Source organism: Schistocerca piceifrons, chromosome 2, assembly GCF_021461385.2.
Source record: "Schistocerca piceifrons isolate TAMUIC-IGC-003096 chromosome 2, iqSchPice1.1, whole genome shotgun sequence".
Classification (NCBI taxonomy): domain Eukaryota; kingdom Metazoa; phylum Arthropoda; class Insecta; order Orthoptera; family Acrididae; genus Schistocerca; species Schistocerca piceifrons.
The window spans coordinates 752,594,031-752,616,783 of NC_060139.1; the positions used below are offsets into that span (position 1 = coordinate 752,594,031).

At 45.0% G+C, this 22,753-nt stretch overlaps 1 pseudogene; it reads left to right on the top strand.

Moving 5' to 3' along the window:
• Positions 1-9,606: 9,606 nt before the first annotated feature.
• LOC124778242 lies at positions 9,607-9,726 on the top strand (annotated as a pseudogene).
• Positions 9,727-22,753: the final 13,027 nt, after the last annotated feature.

Sequence of the window (22,753 nt, forward strand, 5' to 3'; positions counted from 1 at the left end):
TAAAGAAGATTTTCAACCGCCATCATAAGAAGCTCACCGAACTTTACAGAATATAAATTGCCGTATCGCCTAAATGCTGGTATTGTACGGATGAAGAGAGAGACGTGAACTACACAATTCAGGGATGCACGAAATTTGGCGTTCAATAAGCAAAATATATACGGACTTCCCGAAGACTGATTGTACCTCAATACACCAGTTCATGCTGATGAAAAATGCTGCATACAGAGGGGTAATGTCGTTCTAACATGCTGTTGGCGGAAGTTGTACAGCGGCCCGTGGACATCACGTTGTACATCTACATCTACATTTATACTCCGCAAGCCACCCAACGGTGTGTGGCGGAGGGCACTTTACGTGCCACTGTCATTACCTCCCTTTCCTGTTCCAGTCGCGTATGGTTCGCGGGAAGAACGACTGTCTGAAAGCCTCCGTGCGCGCTCTAATCTCTCTAATTTTACATTCGTGATCTCCTCGGGAGGTATAAGTAGGGGGAAGCAATATATTCGATACCTCATCCAGAAACGCACCCTCTCGAAACCTGGCGAGCAAGCTACACCGCGATGCAGAGCGCCTCTCTTGCAGAGTCTGCCACTTGAGTTTATTAAACATCTCCGTAACACTATCACGGTTACCAAATAACCCTGTGACGAAACGCGCCGCTCTTCTTGTACTCAGGGTGTTGTATAATAAGCATAAATAGACGGAAAGAACCAATATCGGTTGAAGCCAATCAAATCAGTAACAGCAGATAGATAAACAGTGATTCACCTAAGAACGACACGGCGTCCCAAACCCTCGATACTTGAGAGAAAAGGAAAGGAAGGCAAGGTTCAACGCCACGACATGGTCATTAGAAACGGGAGCACAAGCTCGGATTGGGGAAGACTAGAAAGTAAAATCACCCGTGCCCTTTTCAAAGGACCGTCTGAGCATTTGCCTTAAGTTATTTAGGGAGACCACCGAAGGCCATAAATCTGGACGGCTTCAAATTGCCGTCTTCCGGATACAACTCTCACCCACTGTGGCACATTACGAAGAGCATTTCTCTCAACATTCAGTGGGCTCACATTCAAACGTATTCCTTCCTGTGACATACATCTCGAGCTGTGATCACGACGTGAAAATTTCATAAATCTGGGAATATGAAGGAGGAGTCCACTATATCCAAACTTGTGTCCTGTGTGCAACGACGTGAAATCTATCCTTCTTTACAGGTAAATAAGAAATAATCCTTCATGAAGCACAGACACATACACTGATGTAATACAGCAGAATTATGTTGCTACCTACTTCGTGAGGCAGGCTCGATTTCGTATCACGGTGCTTTGAACCATGAAACATCTGGAACGCAGTTTTTTATGCTTTCAACTGATAACAGGACCTGCTGTGTTTTTCGCGAGAGAATCTCTGGAAGTGTCCAAGAATATGAACTTCAACATCATGTGCAATCGAGTTCTGGAGCTCACTGACCAGACAGTAATCGTTATTTATGCATTGGTCTTATTTATAATTCTTCCTACGAATGTAAACTAATTTTATAGCAATTACAGCACAGTATTAATTAAATTTCCTATTTGTCTGACAACATTTCCTTGTCAATAAAATTCTGGCAGTAACTTTAAGATTGGATTGATTATATTCATTGTAAGATTTGTACAGCCATATTTTGCCGCTGAACTCGACAGAATATTATATGTAGTGCGAGTCAAGAAAAATGGAGAGGAATTATGTATCTGTCTGTGACGGTGACGCAACGGAAACAGTTTTTTGAAGTTGTCGCTGTTAAGGATCTTGACCACACTACCGTCGGATATCCAAAAGTCAACACAAAAATTGTATAATAGTGTGGCGCATATACTCTGACAAGTTAAGTAATGGCCGGCACGTGTCTTGATGGCGGATGGAACTGAAAATACCTGTGAACTAGCAATGTTAACCACTTAAATATATCAGCTACACAAATGTATTCCCAAAATTTCATTACCCAACATTAATTAATTTTTGGTGCTGCCATATTTTTTCCCGTCAGTGCATTAAGCAGACGCTTTTAAGGTGGCAGTTGTAAGTGAACTATGACGCGTCACATGTCGCTAGATGTGGGGCCTGAACTAACAAGTTTACGACACTACCAGCATCCGCAAGTAATCGCACAGTGGCTGTTACCAAACGCTTTGTGTACTCCCACTTTGCTTTCGGTTGCGCTTTATTCGTTATTTTCTTTCCTTCTACTGAAATGACATAAGAGACTAATCCTGGCTCATCACGCGGTCTGAGTAAGACTATCATGACACCAGAAGGAATCGACGAACCGTATGATAACATGTCAGTTCTGCCGAGGCTGAAGCACATATCACGGCTGTAGGATGCCAGCCCAGCACTGCAGAAGGGAGCCGAGGCTTGTTCCCCTATACCACTTCTCTCCCCTCCGGCGGTCACAGTTCTCGTTTGTTAACGCTCGCATCTGACTGCTACGTTATACTGTTCGCACTGTATCAAACAGTGTAACGAGTGAAGACGCACCACTTGAAATAATACCAGAGCGTATGTAGTTTACATTTCTGTATTTCACTCTAAAACCACGTTAATGACAAATAAAATATTCCACAAAAACTGTAAATGAAAACGAGTTTATACAGAGCCACCGAGGTATTCAGCTCATCACTCTGATTCGTTACATATTTACTTGTGCAAGATAGGTAACGTTATGTCTTTCATTTTATTCCAATACAAATGCTCTGATCGCTTTATAATTACTCACTTCCCATCGCCTGTTATTTTCTTCTCTTCTCTTCGAGGAGTCCATCTGCGAAGTTCTATCGCTGACTTTTGGTACAGGCTGTAGGTACAGTGGCGCGGCTGGGGCTAGCACACACTCGCTGCAGCGCTTCTGAATCTTAAATCAGCCCGCGGCGGCGTTATAAAGGCCTCTGTGGCTGCCACGGGAAAGTAAACTCTGGGAAGAGGCGCGTTTAGAACACGCGCCCGTAAATAATCCGCGATGCGCTGCCGTGTAATAAGTTCAGCGGCGAGATTTCTCGCCAAGTTTGGGAGTCCGGCGGCTGCAGGGCACAGAGTGCAGCGTAATTAACGGAGGGCAGCGCAACCAAAGCCCGCCTCATTAGCGGCTGTGTCTGCTAGCTGACTCTGTAGGGAGCCGAACCGCGGACTGCCGCACACTCTTATAACGTGATACCGAAACGCTCTTCTTCACAGCCAAATACTGTTGTCTTCCGTACTTTGGAACACAATCACATATTATCTTCCAAAAAAACTTCTTTATCGAGCCGCCTTACCACTTGTTTCTATATTTAATACATAACGGCTTTCCAACTGTTTCTGTTTCTTTTTCTTTTTCTCCTTCTCCTTCTTCTTCTTCTTCTTCTTCTTCTTCTACGATGTGCAGGGTAAGATCATCCCCTGACTGACTTCATCTCCCCCACCCTTCCTCCCTATGTTTCACATTTGTAATCTTTTATGAAATACACATTCATATCTATTTTACCTAAGCAACTTGTAATTCAGCAATAAATTGAATCTACTTAGCTCTACCATTAACGATGGTCGTTCCGAAAGTAATGCCTCCTAGCTTTATTCCTGGAAAGTACAGGAGTTACATAATTCACAACAGCACAGCTAAATAGAGGAATATTTCAGCTACTGACTGTCATTTTTCCACATAGTCACCAAAATCCGTTATGCACTTTTACCAACGATGATCCAGAGCTTGCACGCCGCGCTTTTAAAAATCGGAACCAGCTGATGCTAACCGTTTCCTTACATATCGGACAACAGCATCCGAGTCTTGCAATTTGTTCGCCACGTAGTCCATCTTTCAGAGGCCCAAAGGGATGGAAATCTGAAGGCGCTAAATCGGGACTTTAAGGTGGATTTGGTAAGACAGTCCAGCCGAATTTTGTAATGAGTTGCGTGGTCGCAAAACTGGTTTGGGGGCTAGCGTTACCAGGTTGCAGGTGAAAGTTGGTCTTCTTGTCTGGTCTTACCCCGGAAACTCAAGCTTTTAGCTTAGTCAGTGTCGTCTTGCAGTGCGCTGAACTGATAGTTCCTCCAGGCTCCAGGGTATCCAAAAGAACCACACCCTGGCTATCCCAGAAGAATGAGCACAGCATTTTGCCTGCAGACGGCTCTGTCTTGAATTTCTTCTTTGACGGAGAATTCGCATGTCGCCATTCCATAAACTGTCTTTTGGATTCCAGTTCGTAGTGGTGGCACCACGTCTCATCTCCGGTGACGATGCTATTCACAAAATTATCACCTTCAACTTCATATTGGTCCAGCAGGACCCGACAAATTTCCGTTCGACGAGATTTTTGTTCTTCCGTAAGCATCCGCAGGACCTGTCTCGCACAGACTCCACGATTTACCAAGATGTTCCGACATTGTTTCCAAGGCATTACAAGCGACACTCAGCTTCGCACTAAATTCTCTGGTCGTTATCCGCCGATCAGGACGGATGAGTTAATCAAGACGCTCTCCATTGCGAGATATGGTAGCTGTGCGGAGTCGACTGGGCCGAGACTTGTCATGCACACCCTTTCCACCACCTTGAAAATGCCGTACCCATCGCCTCACATTGTTCCGTCTATTGTATCGTCTCCATACACCTTTAGCAGGCGTCGATGGATCTCAATCAGAGCAATTTCTTCAGCAGCGAGGAATTCTCAAGCCAGTCGAAAACGCTTCGAGACTAGGTTAATAAAACAAATAAATGCTAAGATTATGGTTTTACGTTTCATGTGTTCTCCACGCCTCCCACCAAATAAGCATAACGCCAACAATGTTCCCACAACTATGCGAAACTCTCGGAACATTTCTTCTTTGAAATGTTCTTCAATCCGGGCGTCACACTGGTTTGAACGCTGGTTACGCCGTCAAAGCGTTGATCCTTCAAGTGAATTGCTCCACTTTATATTTCTGTGGTGTGTTCGGACTGATTATGCTAAGTCTTATCACCCACAACGATTTTTTCCAGAGAGAGCTGTCAGCATTTTGCATTCCAATAAAGTCGCGGAAGGCGTCCACGTGTCGTTTTTCTTCAGAAGTCGAAGTGTGCGGGTCACACGTTGCAGAAACTGTTCTCTTCTTCAAAACATTCTGGAGAATGCCTTGAACACCTGGACTAGATGTTGCTCCACTTTTATTTGTCACTAACAACGTTACACTACGACAGACGTCCACGATTTGAGGCTACCTGGTCACAACTGACTGGTCGAATGTAAACTTATCGTTTCCAGCAGTTACCGTATTTTACGGACTACAAGACGCTACGAACTATAAGACGCACCTTAACTTCTAAGCATTTTTAAATAACATTTTTTTTTTCATTTTTATTATTATACTGCAAAGGCATATTATAAAAAGTCTTAGTTCATAAAACCGAACTGTCATTTAAAATCCCTGAAAATCGTCATCTGAACTTTCTTCTTCTTCTTCTTCTTCTTCTTCTTCTTCTGCCTCTTCGTCATCATCGTTGTCCTCTTCATATATAAGATGGTCTTTACCGTCATCGAGAGCGTTACTTAAGCCGCATTTCTTGAAGGATTTAACAATAATGTTTCACTCTAGACCACGACTGTTTTATCCACTGACACACTTGTATCACTGTAAGTCGTCTTGAAGCTGCCTTCGGCGTGAGTTCATGTTAGGGTTCATCAATCATCCATTTGTTCCATTCCTCTCTTATACACACTTCAAATGGTTTATTTATCGAAACATCAAGATGTTGCAATTGTGAAGTAAGTCCTCCCAGAATAACAGCAAGCTCTGTATTTCCCTGTCTCAATTTCTCTTTCACAGAATTTTTAAAATGACTACTAAACTGATCTGGTACAAGAATAGAACTTTTCTCCGATAAAGCTCCTTTCTTCTCTCCCACACTCTGTCGATCCATAACTTCATACCAACCTCGTCCATTCAACCAATGTCATGTACTTCAAAAACAACACCTGGCAGTATTTCAGAAGGTTTTGGCATTGTTTTGCGCTTGGAAATGATCACTGGATTAAGTTTAGTACAGTCAGCACATAAAAAGGACAATAGTTTAGCGCATTTCTTCGTGTCGCCTTGTTTTTATAGTTACATTTCTAGCACCTTTCATGACAACAGCTCCTTTACTAAGCACATAAAATGTCAGAGGAGTTTCATTCAAATTCGCTGTTTGGCTTAGTTCCGCACTGGTTTTCCTTCGATGCTGAATAATAAAGCGATGGAAAAATGTGTTTTATGTTCATAATCTTGCGGCATTTTTTGAGATATTTTGGTTTTGGTTTCTCACGCTAATTACATGACGCTTCATAAACCTGTAGCACTAGCCTCGATTTGAATCATTTTTCTATTAGTTCCAATGCCATTCTGACGATGTCCTTGAATCCACTTCAATATTCATCTTCTAGTTTCGGTCATTTTGCATTCAGTCCTCTATTCGCGCATTTAGTCTCCCTCATTTTTTCAGTTCTTCTTTACTAGCCTGCCATCCGTATCACGTGAATACCTTTTATTTTTTCCATAATGAAATGAACTGCTAACAAAACTATGGTGCTCTTACCGATAACACAAATGACTCACTTCACGTTCACTGGCACCGTAAATCGCAATGGGGAGGGAGGGAGGCAGCAAGCTTTTGAATCCCCGCAACTCACGTTCGTTGCATCGGTGCAGTGCTGCTGCCAGTTGAATCCAGTGTTGCCAGGCAGGGATAGGTTTCCCGTGCATCGAATATATGGCCATTTTTAAGACTGGAGGGAGAGGCAGAATTTTAAATAAAAACCTCAACATTTTTATATTAATTTCAAATATAAGACGCACCTGCAATTTGGAGACAATTTCTCGAAGAAAAAAATCCATAAAATACAGTAATTCAAGCTGCCACCGCAGTTACTGCGCTAACGTCGCTTATACACCAGGAGCAAAATCAGTCTCAAAACTTTTTCGACAGATGGTTAATATTTTGGATCTCAGATGACGCTGTTTGCCTTAGTTTCCAGAATGCTTTAGATACTGCGTAACAAATACCCGAATGGATTGGTAACATCGTAGAAAAACACTTCAGTGCGTCGGCTTAAAAGGGCGGCATCATTAGAAGCGAAATTAGCAACCAGTGTGAGAACTAACTTTTTGCAACCACCAATATAGCTTCGAAGAAGATGGGTGTCATACTGAAATTTTTCGGAAGAATCCTGATGGTGTTCTTTTCAGCCACTAAGGAAGTCGCTAAAGACATCTTCATTCGATTAGTTCTTGATAACTGGTCCCGTGACCCAGTGAAGTTAACAGAGTATTAACAGAATAGCAGCGCATTTCGCTACGGGCAAGTTATGTCTAGACGAGAGCTGACTTCAATGCTGGACTTCCAAGAAGGGCTCTGGGCATCGCAGACAACCTCGTTCAAAAAGTGGGAGGGCCCAGGACTGATTATTGTCGAGAAATGTGTTAATCCCCCTAAAATAAACACGACCGTAAAGGCAGACTAATTTCACTTCATGCAGAGGGGTATCGTCAATCGATCAACTCGACCAACAGAAGAGGTGGGGAGAAAATGATTCTGCATACTGTATCCACCGTCAACGTGCGTTAAATTTATAAAGTGCAAAAATACATGTAGTGTAATACAAGACTGCCTGATGGTGATACTTCCCGACCTTAAGATGGAAATCGACAACTAAAAGGTATATATTTTTGCAGTAGTTCAACGGTTGCCAAACGGAGCGTCAACGGCCAAGTCGACTTGGTCGTAAGAGAATCTCAGATATTAGCATAGGGATCTCGGATACAGGCACATGACGTCACTTTCGACGACTGATCTAGCTTCTATCCGTAGCACCAGTACTCTTGTGTTTGTGTGATTTCTCTCACCCTGTTTGAAGACTAGTCGCGAGGGGAGTGCAGGTAACCTGCACCGCACTTTCCTACGGTCAGCTATACCCGCTACCCTCAAGAGCGGGTCAAGGCCAGACATCTTGAGGATTGAAATTCGTGGTCTTTACCCAATGGCTTCGTCATGGCACGTAAGGTCTCTCAGATGCTATCGGATCTCAAAAGCCTGCGTTCTGACAACTCGAACGACTGCCCTAGGTGTGCCCGTGGAGACGTCGACATGGACAGTAGGCTCTTCGTTTGAAAAGACTGACGTCCTCTGACGATCTATTACAAAACTGAAAAATTGGACCAACGCGGGACGATTTCAACAACGTCATTATATTCGTTTTACTCAATTTGGAAATCAGCTTTTCAAAATGGTTCAAATGGCTCTAAGCACTATGGGACTTAACATCGGAGGTCATCAGCCCTCTAGAACTTAGAACTACTTAAACCTAACTAACCTAAGGACATCACACACATCCATACCCGAGGCAGGATTCGAACCTGACCGTAGTGGTCGCGCGGTTCCAGACTGAAGCGCCTTGAACCGCTCGGCCACAGTGGCCGGCAATCAGCTTTTCAAAAGAATCCGTTAGTAAAGCGTATACAAAGTTAAGAGAAAACTAGTTGTATAGAATTTATCTGATTGCACTATTTTATAAGCCGTCAATATATTAGAAACGGCTGACGCAGGTTACAGTCGTGGCTGGATTCGCGTATGCAATGAGGCTGTCCGACAAAACCTCCCTAAACTCAAAAACAGGTACACTGCTTAACGTAAACATATATAAATAACAACGGTAACACTTTAGTTGCAGCACACGTCTGTTACGAGGAGACAGTCCTTTTAAATACTTCATACGTTGGAGGTTGAGGAGATCAGATGATTTCTAGACTTCACTTCTTCAGACCTTCAAAGTTTAAAAACCGCTTGGTGGAAAATTTGTTTCGCCTGCGCCTTATTCATGACATGGGGCCACAGCAATTTTATGAGTGTGTAAGGGGCGATCAAAAAGTTTCCATGTGTTGCCGTTGCTTCAAAGCATATGCAACGCAGCGGGTATATGAACACCCACTTGTAGGCAAAGGGTTAGTGTGGCATTCGTGTCTTTCCGACGTACGTACGGTAAATGCAGAAATCTGGACTATCGTGACATTACTACCAAACGCGTACGAAATACCAACGTGCTGTTATTCTTTTATTGGCTGCCGAAAGTCGAACAATGGTACACATCCACAGGAAAATGGAGAATCTGTGGGGCAGCAAGTCTGTCCGAAGCCACCGTTGTGTAACGGTTCGACAAGTTTCGTGCTGGTCACAGTTCGATACAAGACACCGGTCGATCTACGAGGCCAGCCTCATCCTTTATGGACAATTCTGAGACTCGGACACAGGCCCTGTGATCATGATCTCTCCCCTTGCGATTTTCACGCCTTCGGTTCCTTAAAAAAGGCCTTGAAGGTTAGACAATTCCTGTCGGACGAGGATGCGCAGCACGCGGGATGCGGTGTTTTACAAAACGAGTGTCTTCAGCCTAGTGCATTGCTGGGATGATTGCCTCAATGCTCACGGCGATTTTGTCTGAGTGACATTTCGATTCTGGCCTGTACGGTTTTCAAACGGAAATTTTCGATCGCCCGTTATAGTTTTGCGTAGCTTAACTTTCAGCAACAATTTTCGCAATCTGGTAGACATTAGTTACAGATCCTCTTTTCAGAGTATCCCCAGCCAACGGCTTTGCCACGTTGGTCACACCTGTTCCCGCCCGATCACCGAAGTGAAATAACGTTGGGCCCGGCTAGTACCTGGATGGGTTACTATTCGGGAAAAAATGGGTGCCGTTGGTTTCCAGGACAAGTAAGTCGTCGAAGTGGCGTCTAATTGAATAACTTACCATCAGGCCGTGGTGCCAGAGGACGTTCATATTTTTTCAGTGTATCCCCATACGGCGGTGAAATCTTAATCCGAAATCGCACAGGACTGAAAGTAGGAAGATCAGAACTTAAAATTTGACGAAGTGACGCTCGTTTGAGACGAAGCGAATACGCGAAAGGAAATCGACCGTCGACTTGATTAAGAAACCAACTCCGTCTTTACCTCAAGAGATTAGGGGAACCTAAATCAAGGTCGCAGAATGGGGGACTTGAACCTCACCCCTTGCGGTAGAGCACAGTGCGTTAATTATGGCGGTCCATAACTGGGTCCGCTCATTTCTGAGAAGTATGAGAAACGAAGCGAAGAACCGTTAGGACTGTGAACAAGATGTGCTGAAACGGAATGGGAATGACTAAAAAGAAAAAGAAAATGTGAGTGGCGTACGGGGAAGCCGTTACGCTGAATGCACAAGAGAGCTCATCGCGGTGGATTACAAAGTTGCAAACCGTGTTATATAAAGAGGAAGGCGGAAGTAGCTTACTTAGCGAACTGGGCCAGAAGTTGCTAACGCAGGGCGATGGCAAACGAGGGTAAGGCATCCGGTCCATCTATTACTTTGGCGCTGGAAAACTCGGGACGACAGTCGCTGATGCAAGAAACACCTACCGGGGACTGGTACACGGAAGCTTACAACGGTAGTGAAACTTGGTAGTAAGGGCCTGGGAGTCGGTCGCCACGTTACTCGATAGGTCGCGAGTGCAAAGTTGGCTCATTAGTTTATCGTGTCTACAAGTACGCCCGTTCCTCAAGTTGCGGAGAATTAAGACCACACGGGAGCTCGCGCCTGAGAATCAGCTGCAGTCAAGTCAGCGCTCCGGAGAGATTTACGTTGTGAATGAAAGGCGGGCGCTGTTTGTGGCGACTGGTGGAACTGGGACGACAGATATGTGGCCTGGCAGGGTACTCCGTCTCTCCCGGCAACGGTTTGTCCGCCGTTGCGTGTTTCGCTGTTTCCACAACTGCCGCGTGATTCTAACTCGTACAGACCATTTCACGTGATCGTTAGTCACCTACTCTCAGCACTGTTCGCGTGTAATTTTTCCTGAAGTTTTTAAATAAATTAAAATACATTATAAAGCTGACTTCTGATTGTACAGATTCCACGAAAGAACAACCCGTGTTACGTAGGTAATTATTACGAACATCAGCCAGCTCAACTGCCCTTTACATGGTCATTGGAGACTCGAACCTCCGACGGGGGGAGCCGCACGAGCAAGGAGTGCTGAGAAGAGCAGAAAGGAACGTTATCATCAGCCACCTTCTTCGCCATTTATCCCATTCCAAAAATCTGACAGACGCGAAAGACTCACAGAGAACAAGAGCGGGGGAGTCGGACCAAGGCTTATCTATTCAATCACTCTGGCAATGCGATTTTAGTGAATTTCATCGGCCCTGTTTCAGAGATTTAATTCACGATGAAAGGTTTTCACAGGGTGTTTTTCAAGGAAACCAGCAAAACTCAGGCGTGAAGAAATGGAAGATCGATGTTGCTGGAAGTGTTCATCGTCCACAGGAAAGATCCGCCCTACTAAAAAAAATGTATAATAATATCACTTGATTCTCTTGACTCCATCAAAGCTCTACTGCACTCGTACATTTCATTGGTGGTAGTGGTGGTTGTTGGGATGTTTAAGGGGGACTAAACAGCTAAGGTCAACAGTCCCCCATTCCAAAAAAAAGGCGAGACAGAAATGCACGAAGCAGGTAAAACCCCAAGGGGGAGGAAACTCCCCCCCAGGCCCTAAAAGAACACAAATGCGGTAACGAACACTACAGACACGAAGACACCAGACAAAAGGAAACAGAACAAAAGAAGATGACGGGAGACTGGTTGACTGACCACGACAACAAAAAAGGGAAAGAGTCAACCAACCGACTACACACTAAAACCTGCAACCAAATATGAGAGACTCGAGGACAAGAAACACACAAAGGGAAAGGTGCAGGACCACTCTAAATGGAACCATAAAAAGGACTAGCACGGATAAAATGTAAAACACTGTCAGCCATGGAGGCATCGTCGCATAAAATCAAAGGCAAGGTGCCCGGGAGATTAAAAGACTGCCGAAGGGTGCGCAGTCGGGGACACTCCAATAAAACGTGGGCGACCGTCAGCCGGGACCCACACCGACACAGGGGGGGATCCTCCTGGCGCAAAAGATGGCCGTGCGTCAGGCATGTATGACCGATGCGGAGCCGACACAGGATAACAGACTCCCTGCGAGAAGACCGCAGGGAGGAGCGCCACACATCGGTCGTCTCCTTGACAGCCTGCAGTTTATTCAGGGCTGTCATGCCATGCCACTCAACAGACCACACCCCAAGCACCTTGCGGCGCAACACCAGCTGCAGGTCGCGAGCTGTGAGGCCAATCTCCAAAGCTGGGGCGTCGATCGCCCCTTTGGCCAGCCTGTTAACACGTTCGTTCCCCGGGATGCCAACGTGACCTGGCGTCCAAACCAAGACCACCGAACGACCAGAGCGGGCAATGGCGGAAACAGACTCCTGAATAGAAGACACCAGAGGAGAAGAGGGATAGCAGCGGTCGATGGCCTGAAGGCTGCTCAGGGAGTCACTGCAGATGACGATGGACCTACCTGAGCAGAAACGCATATGCTCAAGAGCGCGCAAGATGGCCACCAGCTCTGCAGTAAAAATACTGCAGCCAGCCGGCAAGGAGCGTTGCTCAACATGGGCAGCGTGAGCAAAAGCGTAGGCAGTGCGACCATCAACCAGGGAACCATCAGTGTAGACAGGCTCACAGCCCGGAAATGAGGCGAGGAGCGCAAGAAAACGGCGACGGAGGGCCACAGGCGGAACCGAGTCCTTAGGTCCCTGTGCCAAATCCAGACGGACGGACGGCCGGGACAAACACCAGGGAGGCGTAGGTGTACGGACCCGGAAGGGAGGCAGAAGAGGGAATGACCCCAGTTCTGACAGCAGGGACTGGACACGGACAGCTACGAAAAGCCCAGACCTAGGTCGCCGTTCGGGCAGATGGAGGACCATGGCAGGGAAAAGCAGGCGACGATTGGGATGGCCTGGCGAGCAATGCACGTGGACAGCATAGTCGGCGAGCAGACGATGGCGGCGAACCCGCAGCGGGGGAACCCCGGCCTCCACCAGTAGGCTATCCACGGGGCTGGTGCGAAAAGCGCCAGTTGCAAGCCGAACCCCACAGTGGTGTATGGGGAAATGCTTCAGCTGAGTAATATGAGGAACCCATGTGAGCCGGGCATCAAACACGAGTCCCAAGAAGCGGCAAGTGTCCACCACTTCAAGCAGGTGGCCGTCGAGGTAAAGGTCAGGATGAGGGTGGACCGTCCGACGCCTGCAGAAGTGCATAACTCGAGACTTAGCAGCAGAGAACTGAAAACCATGAGACAGAGCCCATGATGCTGCCTTGCGAACGGCGACTTGCAGCCTGCGTTCGGCGACTCCCGTAGTCGTGGAGCTAAATGAGATGCAGAAGTCGTCGGCATACAAAGAAGGAGACACCGACGACCCCACTGCTGCAGCCAGACCATTAATGGCCACTAGAAATAAGGAGACGCTCAACACCGAGCCCTACGGGACCCCATTTTCCTGTACATAAGATGAACTAGAGGTGGCACCGACTTGCATCCGGAAAGAGCGGCGCAATAAAAAGCTTTGAAGAAAAGCCGGGAGCTGACCACGAAGACCCAACTCATGCAACGTGGCGAGGATGTGATGCCTCCATGTGGTGTCATACGCCTTCCGCAGATCGAAAAATACAGCAACGAGATGCTGACGTCGGGCAAAGGCCGTACGGACAGCAGATTCCATCCGCACCAAATTGTCCGCTGCAGACCGGCCACATTTCATTGTGTACACGCCATTTCTAATTTTCATCTGACCAAATTCTGATTAGTCAACGATGTAGGAAGTGAACCAAGGTCTAGTGTGGATAGAACAGTGGAAGTGTATTTCTGAAATTGCTTTAGCCGCGCCAGCAGCCCAAGCGGTTGCCAGCATGACACTGGTGCAATGTCAGTTCGCGAGTCGAGTGCAGTGTACTGGCTCGCTGAGTCTTTTGATCAGAGTGTGCAGGGGTACGTGACCAATCAGTATTCACGCACCACGTATTTTTTCAATCAGCAACAAAAATGCCACAACAATGTTGTAGTATCGAACATCCCATTACGACTGCGGTACTATCACGGAATTGAGACGAAACACAGTGCATATACTGAGTATTTTTTTAGGCGTTCTCGTTCTTCTTGTAGAAACCAATGTCGAACACAGCTGTTTACATCTTCTCTGTTGACCCACATTGGCAATGGCCACGAGATCAATGAATAAGACTCAAGAACTGATAGAATGAGTGTTCTGTGAACGATCCACCGTACGCCAGTATGTCAGCAGACATTCGTATTCTGGGGAGTTTGCAACATTGCACAAAGACAAGTCGGAGTGTCTTGGAATCTCATCCAAATTTCAACATTGCAATCAACGTACCTAGCAACTTTCAATGCAAACTCATTGTTGAAAACAGGAAAATTAAAACATCTAACAGATACGCTAAAGAACCACAACGTACTCATAACAGCCATTCAAGAAAAACGATACATGGATACAGATACCTCCGATTCCGAAGGTTTTAGGATATACAAAGGGAAAGTGGGACTGAGAGTAATGAAAAATGTACCACATCTTGGGACAGCCTTTATAATCAACAAACAAATCTTAAACTCAATAGTTGGCTTTGATTCCCAATCAGAAAGAATCTCAAGTCTTACATTCACAAGCACAAACAAAATCTACACAATTATCAATGCACATGCCCCTATAAACGAGGATAACAGGAAAAACAAAGAAAAAGTGGAGGTCTTTTGGAATCATCTAGATGACATTATTCAGAAAATTCCAAATAAAAACATCATCATTCTTCTTGGAGATTTTAATGCACAGATTGGTAAAGAAAAAAGATACAAGAAAATAGTTGGAAACTATCCTGCACACAAGAGAACAAACAGAAATAGTGTGAGACTAATAGAACTTTGCCAAGCACACAATTTAATTCTTAAATCCACAGCTTTCAAGAAACTACCACGAAGACAAAAGACATGGGTATCCCCAAATCCTAGCCTTGGGGAATTTCAACTTGATCATGTGGCAATCAAGAAGATTTCTAACAAAGAAATCATGAATGTTAGGGTACTCAGGGGTGCAAACTTGGATTCAGACCACTACCTTTCTAAAATTAAGTTCAAAGTCATCCCAAACAAGAAACGCAGCATGAAACAAATTAAGGGTCGGAAGTATAGCACAGAAAAGATATTAAAATCAGATGAATTTACAAAAGCAACAGAAACCATTCAGCCACAAAGCTGGGGGGATATCAAGGAAAACCTCATTACTACAGCTGAACGGATAGCACCTAACAAAAAAAGTAAAAAACATGCCTAGTGGTCGCTGGAATGTGATGCCCTCATTGAAACAAGAAAACAGGCATGGCAAAATTGGCAATCACAGAAAACAGAAGAAAGTAGACTGAATTTCATTACAGTTAGAAAACTGGCAGATAAAAATATAAAAAGGATTAAGAAGACACATGAAAATAAAACTCTCCTCCAAACTGATGAAGAATTTGCTAAAAACAACACAAGAAGCTTTTACAGAACTTTCAAGCAAAGGTTATCAAGATACAAAGCACCCACCCTCCAATTTCGAGATGCAAATGGGACCATCGCTCACAACAACACGGAAAACTGCAAAATACTAGCAGGTTACTTTGAGAAACTCTTGAATTGTGAACCCATCCTTGAAAAATTTGAATCCATCCCAAACAACCGTGAGAAGCCGGATTCAGAACCACCGACGACTGAAGAACTACAGAAGGTCATTTCAGAACTTAAAAACAACAAGGCGTCCGGAGAAAATCAAATAGTGGCCGAACTATGGAAAAAGGCTGACAAAAATGCAGTTACATCCCTAAAGTGTGTTTTCGATCAAATCTGGAGAGAAGAAGAGATCCCCGCAGAATGGAGAGCAGCTCTCATCCACCCTATCCACAAGAAAGGTTTGAAGACAGACCCCAACAATTACAGAGGAATATCACTGCTGGATATAACGTACAAGATTCTTTCTAAAGTCTTTTTGAACAGGGCAGAGCCGCAATTGGATCCGCAAATCGGGGAATACCAGGGAGGTTTTAGAAAGGGTAGATCATGTTCGGAACAAATACTAACCCTCAAAAACATTATGGCATACCAAAAATCGAGGGCAAAGACATACGCAATCTCCTTCATTGATTTCAAAAAAGAATATGATTCGATTGATAGAGAAGCTCTGTTATCAGTCCTGGAAGAAATGGGTTTGGATAAGAAAACAACTAATATTATAAAAGCGACCCTTACAAATACATTTTCGAAAGATGGTTCAAATGGCTCTGAGCACTATGGGACTTAACATCTTCGGTCATCAGTCCCCTAGAACTTAGAACTACTTACACCTAACTAACCTAAGGACACCATAGACATCCATGCCCGAGGCAGGATTCGAACCTGCGACCGTAGCAGTCCCGCGGTTCCGGACTGTAGCGCCTAGAACCGCACGGCCACCACGGCCGGCTCATTTTCGAAAGTTAAATCTATGGGCGAACTATCGGAACCCTTTGAAATAAAAACGGGAGTGCGACAGGGCGATGGGCTCTCACCGTTGCTGTTCAATTGTGCGCTTGAGAAAGTAGTCAGAGAATGGAACAAATATTAAAAGTGGTATAAGACTGGGTTGCGAAAAGAAGAACCTTAAAGTAAATTGCATTGCTTTTGCAGATGATATGGCCCTGTTTGCTGAAACAATGGAAGAAGCACGGGAGAAAATCCTTGAACTAAAGAAACAAGCAGCCAAAATTGGTCTGCACATGTCCTTTGAAAAAACTAAGATATTGACAAACATCAAGCACACATGTAAATACCTCAAAGTTCAAGAACAGAAGATTGAAATAGTAAAAGAATTCAAATATCTCGGAGAATGGATTAGTTGGAATGCTGGGGAAAGCAAAGCAATGGAATCCAGAAAAAATAAACTTGAATTGGCCTTCCAACTAACAAAAAATACATACAACAAAAAATCCCTTTCATGGGGGTCCAAAATTACACATTACAAGACAGTGATTAAGCCAGAAGCACTGTATGCAGCAGAAACACTTAACATGAATTTCAAAGGCCAAATGGAGAAACTTGAGCTAAAGGAATGAAAAATTTTAAGAAAAATCATTGGGCCAAAATTTCAAGAAAATAAGATTATATACATCAAAAATGAAACTCTCTACAAGAAAACTGAAAAACTTTCAGATTCTATGCGAAAAAGGAGAATAAATTTTTATGGTCATCTTCTCAGAATGAATTCCAACAGATTAACTAAACAAATCTTTGACTTCTTCCGTAACCGAAATACGAAGCCCAACTGGTTTAAAGAAACTGAGAAAGACCTAGTGGAATTAAAGATTTCAGAAAATTCACTTATTGATCGAACTGCTAAATTAATTACTAAAGATGAAAACATAAGGTTCCAAGACAAATCCACACAAAAGTCCAAACCCTTCATGCCGGAAGAAGAGAGGAGAAGAAGATCAGAAAGAATGAAGAAATACTGGGCCCTAAGAAAAGAACAACGCACAAAGAAATGATTGATCCAGCGTAGCCCAAAGAGGGTGAAACGAAAGAAGAAGAAATACTTCTATAATAATTTTCACTCCCTATTTACTTCCAAAGGTGTTGAATTTCCAAAACAAACCACAGAAACATTTTCTTCTAACCGAAAAGCAAAATACAAATTTTCATAGGCATGGCTTTAAAAATAATTTTGTAATTTTTTAATAATGTTTTCTTTTACAAAAACTTCCACTAACTATTTCGCCCCCACACGAGATAAATTTTCAGAAATGCTAAAACATGTATTTCTTTATTTCTGACCACGAAACCAAATACTTACTTTCGTAGAACTAGCTTCAAAATTGCTTTCATAAGGACTTTTTCAAAAACATTTCATCCCCTATTTCACCCTCATCGAGGTGAAATTTCGAAAAATCCCTTTTTAAGTGCCGCGTAGAGTATAAGCTCAACATCCTCTTCAAATTTCTAATTGCTATCCTTATCGGTTTGGGCTGGGTAATGATGTGTCAGTCAGTAAGTCAGTCAGACAGGGCATTGCCTATTTTATATACTCCCTTTGTCAGAAAAGTTCTAGGAAAGGCTTTTTCTTTACTTTCTGAGTTTGCAGTAGTAAAAAGAAACAAATGTTTTTATGTTACTTGGTATGTGTGCGTCCCTGAAATGACTTTGGCCATGCTTCCGCTCGAACACACTAGCTGGTAGGGCTGTGCTTAGCAACACACTGTTTTCGTTCTTGGCGCATCAGTTACGGTGGCACAGAGGAAGCTAATTGTGAGCAAAGAGTGAACACTAAGTTCTGCATTAAGCTCGGGAGAACCCCTAATGAAACGTGGATAATGATTACGCAAGCAGGTGAGGCGCCTTCAAGAAGTCATGTTTCCGAATGGCACAAAAGGTTTTGTGAAGGCGGAGATTCAGTGCAACGGCCCCAGAGCTGGTCGCCCTTCTACAGCACTTACTGATGGAAACTGTGCGTGCTATATCAAAAGAACTTAATTTGAATCGCGATATGTGTTTACGCGACGATTTTGGGTTCAAATGGCTCTGAGCACTACGGGACTTAACTTCTGAGGTCATCAGTCCCCTAGAACTTAGAACTACTTAAACCTAACTAACCTAAAGACATCACACACATCCATGCCCGAGGCAGGATTCGAACCTGCGACCGTAGCGGTCGCGCGATTCCAGACTGAAGTGCCTAGAACCGCTCGGCTTCCTCCGCCGGCGACGAATTATGGAAACGGGAAATTAATGCAAAACTCGTCCCTCACACGCTAACAGAAAGAGGAACGACGAAGAATTTCTACTGAACTACTGGATGCAGCCAGATGTGATCCCATATTTGTGTTAAAGATTATTGCTCGGGATGAAAGTTGGTGTTATTGCCATCGCACATCCGCATATTCGCCCGACCTCTCGCCATGCGATTTTTGTTTCCGCTAGTGAAAAGGCGACTGAAAGGAAAGCTTCATCAACATTTAGCAATCTCCAACAGTCTGTGACAAATGACCTTACAAGCTTCACAGTTGAAAATTTCCCTACTTGCTTCCAAGATCTCCGGAAACATTAGCAACTGTGTATCGATAGCCAAGGGGACTACTTCCATGAGAGCTAGGATCCTTACTTGGACCATTATTTGGTTATTTTCTATTTTTTAAAAACCTGTACTGGAACTTTTCTGACGAAGGCAGTATTATCGGCATTATTACTATTAAATGTATCGTGCAGCTGTGGAGGTGTGACGAGACAGGAGGTGGCCGGAGCGGCCCCAGCTGGTGGCCAGTGTGTGCCGCTAGCGGAACCGCAGCGGTGCGTGCCTAACGAGGCAGTGGCGGCCGGGTGCGTGGGCGGCCGGCGGCCGGCGGCGATTAGGAGCGCCTGAGCCCGTGCGAATGCGCGGCGCCGCGCATACATCACGCCGCTATCGGCTGCTGCTGCGGCTACTATTATTGCGGCAGGTAGCGGCGCGGTATTTCTGTCCGGCCGATAGCCGCGGCTGGACCGCCGGCCATCCGTTAGGCCACTTCCGGCGCCGCTGATGAGCGACGTTTTAATTAAGCACCCGCCCCTCCCCGCGCGGCGCCGCCGGTCGCGTGCCGCCCGCTCCGTGCCGCGCCACCGATCGCCGCCTCTGACACCATATTGGATTTCGCGCCCCCGAAGTCGAAATAAACTGATTCCAACTTGGTCCCAGAAGTTAGCGGCCGTCCGGTCGCGGCAGCGCCCCGGGCTCCGCGCGCCGGATGCCCGATTTACCGCCCCTTACGGCGTAGAGTTCTGACAGCCCGCGAGCAGAGTCCGTAACGACTCGGCGGATCCCTCGCTCGCAGTGGACGGCACGGCGAACGAGTCGCGGGATCTGCAGAGATTACGGGATTCGCGGCGCTCCTTAAACGCCAGCACTCCAAAGCCAGAAATCTCCCTGAAGAGTTAATGCAGTGTCCTTCCGTTCACCGCACCTGCAGCGTTACGAAAGAACTGGTGGACTTTTTTGGCCACTGTTACCTCTACGTGATTTGACGTCACATCACAATGGAGCAGTTTTTTTCTACGTGTTATATTCTATACCGCCGTCCACGACGTTTCTAAACTACAATTTCACTTCGGTCCGGCATCATCATAACCATTAAATCGTAATCTTCTGCGAAGGGAGCAGATTTCGAAGAAAGGACGATACTGGTCCACGAAGTCAAAATAGACGGAACAATACTCGGACTGGGAGAGGACGGCGTTAGGTAATCGGCTGACACTCTTCGGAGCAACTATTTCGCCATTCGCCGTAGCGATTTACGGAAACCAGGGGACCCGTGCGAGACTTGTGCACTTTTATAGTTTCAAATAATGACAGTATTTGGAACAAGTGTAGTCGTTAAAATACGGGTAGTTGTGAGAATGAAGAGACAATGTCTTCAAAATCGAACCCAACGACGTGAAACAATGTTCACAAATTTATGAAACATCTCTGTATATACATTTCCATAATTTTGAACAAAATTCTTTACACAACATTACAATACCACGCTGTAAACGATATTTGACGTAAGACTGTAATCTTCGTGTACTTTTCGTCTTTCATTTTCTTTAAGAGATGCAAGATTGTTAGTTCATTTAGGTACCTTGAAAAGGTTACGTACAATTGTCCTTGAGTAAGGACGGGATGTGGTCAATACAACACTGTTCTTCGAAGCGTCTGTCCCTGCAGATTGTTTATAGTGGTCGTAAATGCAATTTTAAAAGGCAACTGTCTTCTTTTCGACTGAAAAGACGCGCTTGGATCAGATGTTACTTTTATCCGTGGTATTACGACAGTTCTTCCGGCGTCCATCAGCTGTGCATTAATTGTAAGCTCAGTGAGTTTTGCAACAACCATGCGTACTTCATTGACTGTTCAGCATTCAGGTTTCTTATTAGTATGACAATAATGTTTTTCTTTAGTATAAGCTTATGTAGCGGAAATCCTGAAAGATCTAATGAACGTGAGAATTCTACAGGATGCTTCTCGTTTCGGAAAGTATATTCGTTCCCAAAACTCAACTAACTTGTACGACGCGCAGAGATAATGGACTGCCGCAGTTGCTATGGTTATTATCTATGACAATGCTGTGTACAAATTATCCAGTTAATAAGTACTTTAAAACATATAAAATGGCATTCGTAATAAAGTAATATGAATGTCCTTTTGCCTAAGATAGTTAAAGGTCTGTGTGGTATACACCACTTCTAACAAACACCGAACAACGCGCTCCAGTACGCGACCGCCAAATACATCGCTGGCCGCACTTCTCTGGGCGGCCCGCTGCTTCCGTCGCTGGCCGTCTTCACACGCACGCTCCCTTACGTGGCCGAGAAATACATCGCTGGCCGCACTTCTCCGGGCGGCTCGCGGCTACCATCGCTGGCCGCCTTCGCGCGCGCGCGTTTGTCAGCACACAGCAATTGGCTACGCCAGGGAACATTGCGATTGGTTTTCCCTGGAAAATAGCGACCCCAGCCGACGGCTCCATTAACTAGCAAGCCTTATATAAACCCGGCCGCCGCCGCAAACGACAGTTCTCATCGTGAAGTGCAGTACGCCGTGTTCCAGCTGCTTGTGGATGACTCGCCGCACCACTCGAGGTTACCTGGCTGCTCGGCGGAAATCTAGCGACTTCACTTGGAGAGACTGAACTTCACTGGACTTGGAAATAATTACGGGACGTGCACCCCACTATGCACATTTGGACATTGGTATAACCAAACTTTAATTATGCATTACTTCTGAGTGTGAGCCTGGGTAGACGCTTGGCTAACATAATTGTTAAAAAGTGATTTGTGATTTAATAAACTAGACTGATCGAGGTTATTGTGTTATTCCTGGTCATAACAGTCTGTCTTGTGGTTTTCCACAAACAGTAAGTTACAGTGGAAAATCAGTGTGCAATGTCAGAAGCCGATTAAAATTATTTAACGATACCTCATTCATTCCTGTACAATTAGTATGTGTCGAAACAATGGATGTTCACTTTAGAAATATTATGAATGACTACCAGAAAGCTGAATGTGGTTGGTCGGACGGGGATTGAAATCGTAGCCCTCCCGAATACGAGTCCAATGTCTTACCACCGCAGCACCTCATCGATAGGCAGACCAGAGTCTAACATCCCATGATGGACGAGGTCGCAAAGTGTGGAGCATGTATGCTCGACTGTCGCCACTTCAGAGCAACAGTCTCCTTTAGATAACGAGACTGCTGGAAACTTATGGAAACTAAATCAAAAGGAAGAAGGAAACAAGTTAGAGTTTAACATCCCGTCGATTATGAGATCATTAAAGGCGAAGTATAAGCTCGAATTAGGAAGGGATGAGGAAGGAACTCGGCCGTAGCCTTTCAGAGGAACTATCTGGAGCCATTTAGGGAAACCACGGAAAAAACCACTGTGCCATCTCATAGCCTAACTCTGGCTATTATGACGGGGATACGAAGGGCGTGGTATAGAAACAGCACGAAACAAGTGAATTTTATATAGACACAGTGCATAGCGTTTCCCGGTATGTGTAACATCTGCCACATAATTGGCCCTGTGCCTTGTTGATACTCATGGCGAATGCAAGACGCATGCGAAACAGCGATCGCTTTAAATCTAAGTTCATATTTAAATCACTGGGTATCAACGGAATGCCGAGATTAATACGTCTTCACCTGCGGCATACCCCGGGATAATGGTGGCCACGATTACGTTCGGCAACAGGTTCTTCACGGCCAGCCTTCTTCCACTGCGTATGTAACCACGGCAACTATTCAGTAAATAAGAGTTTGCAA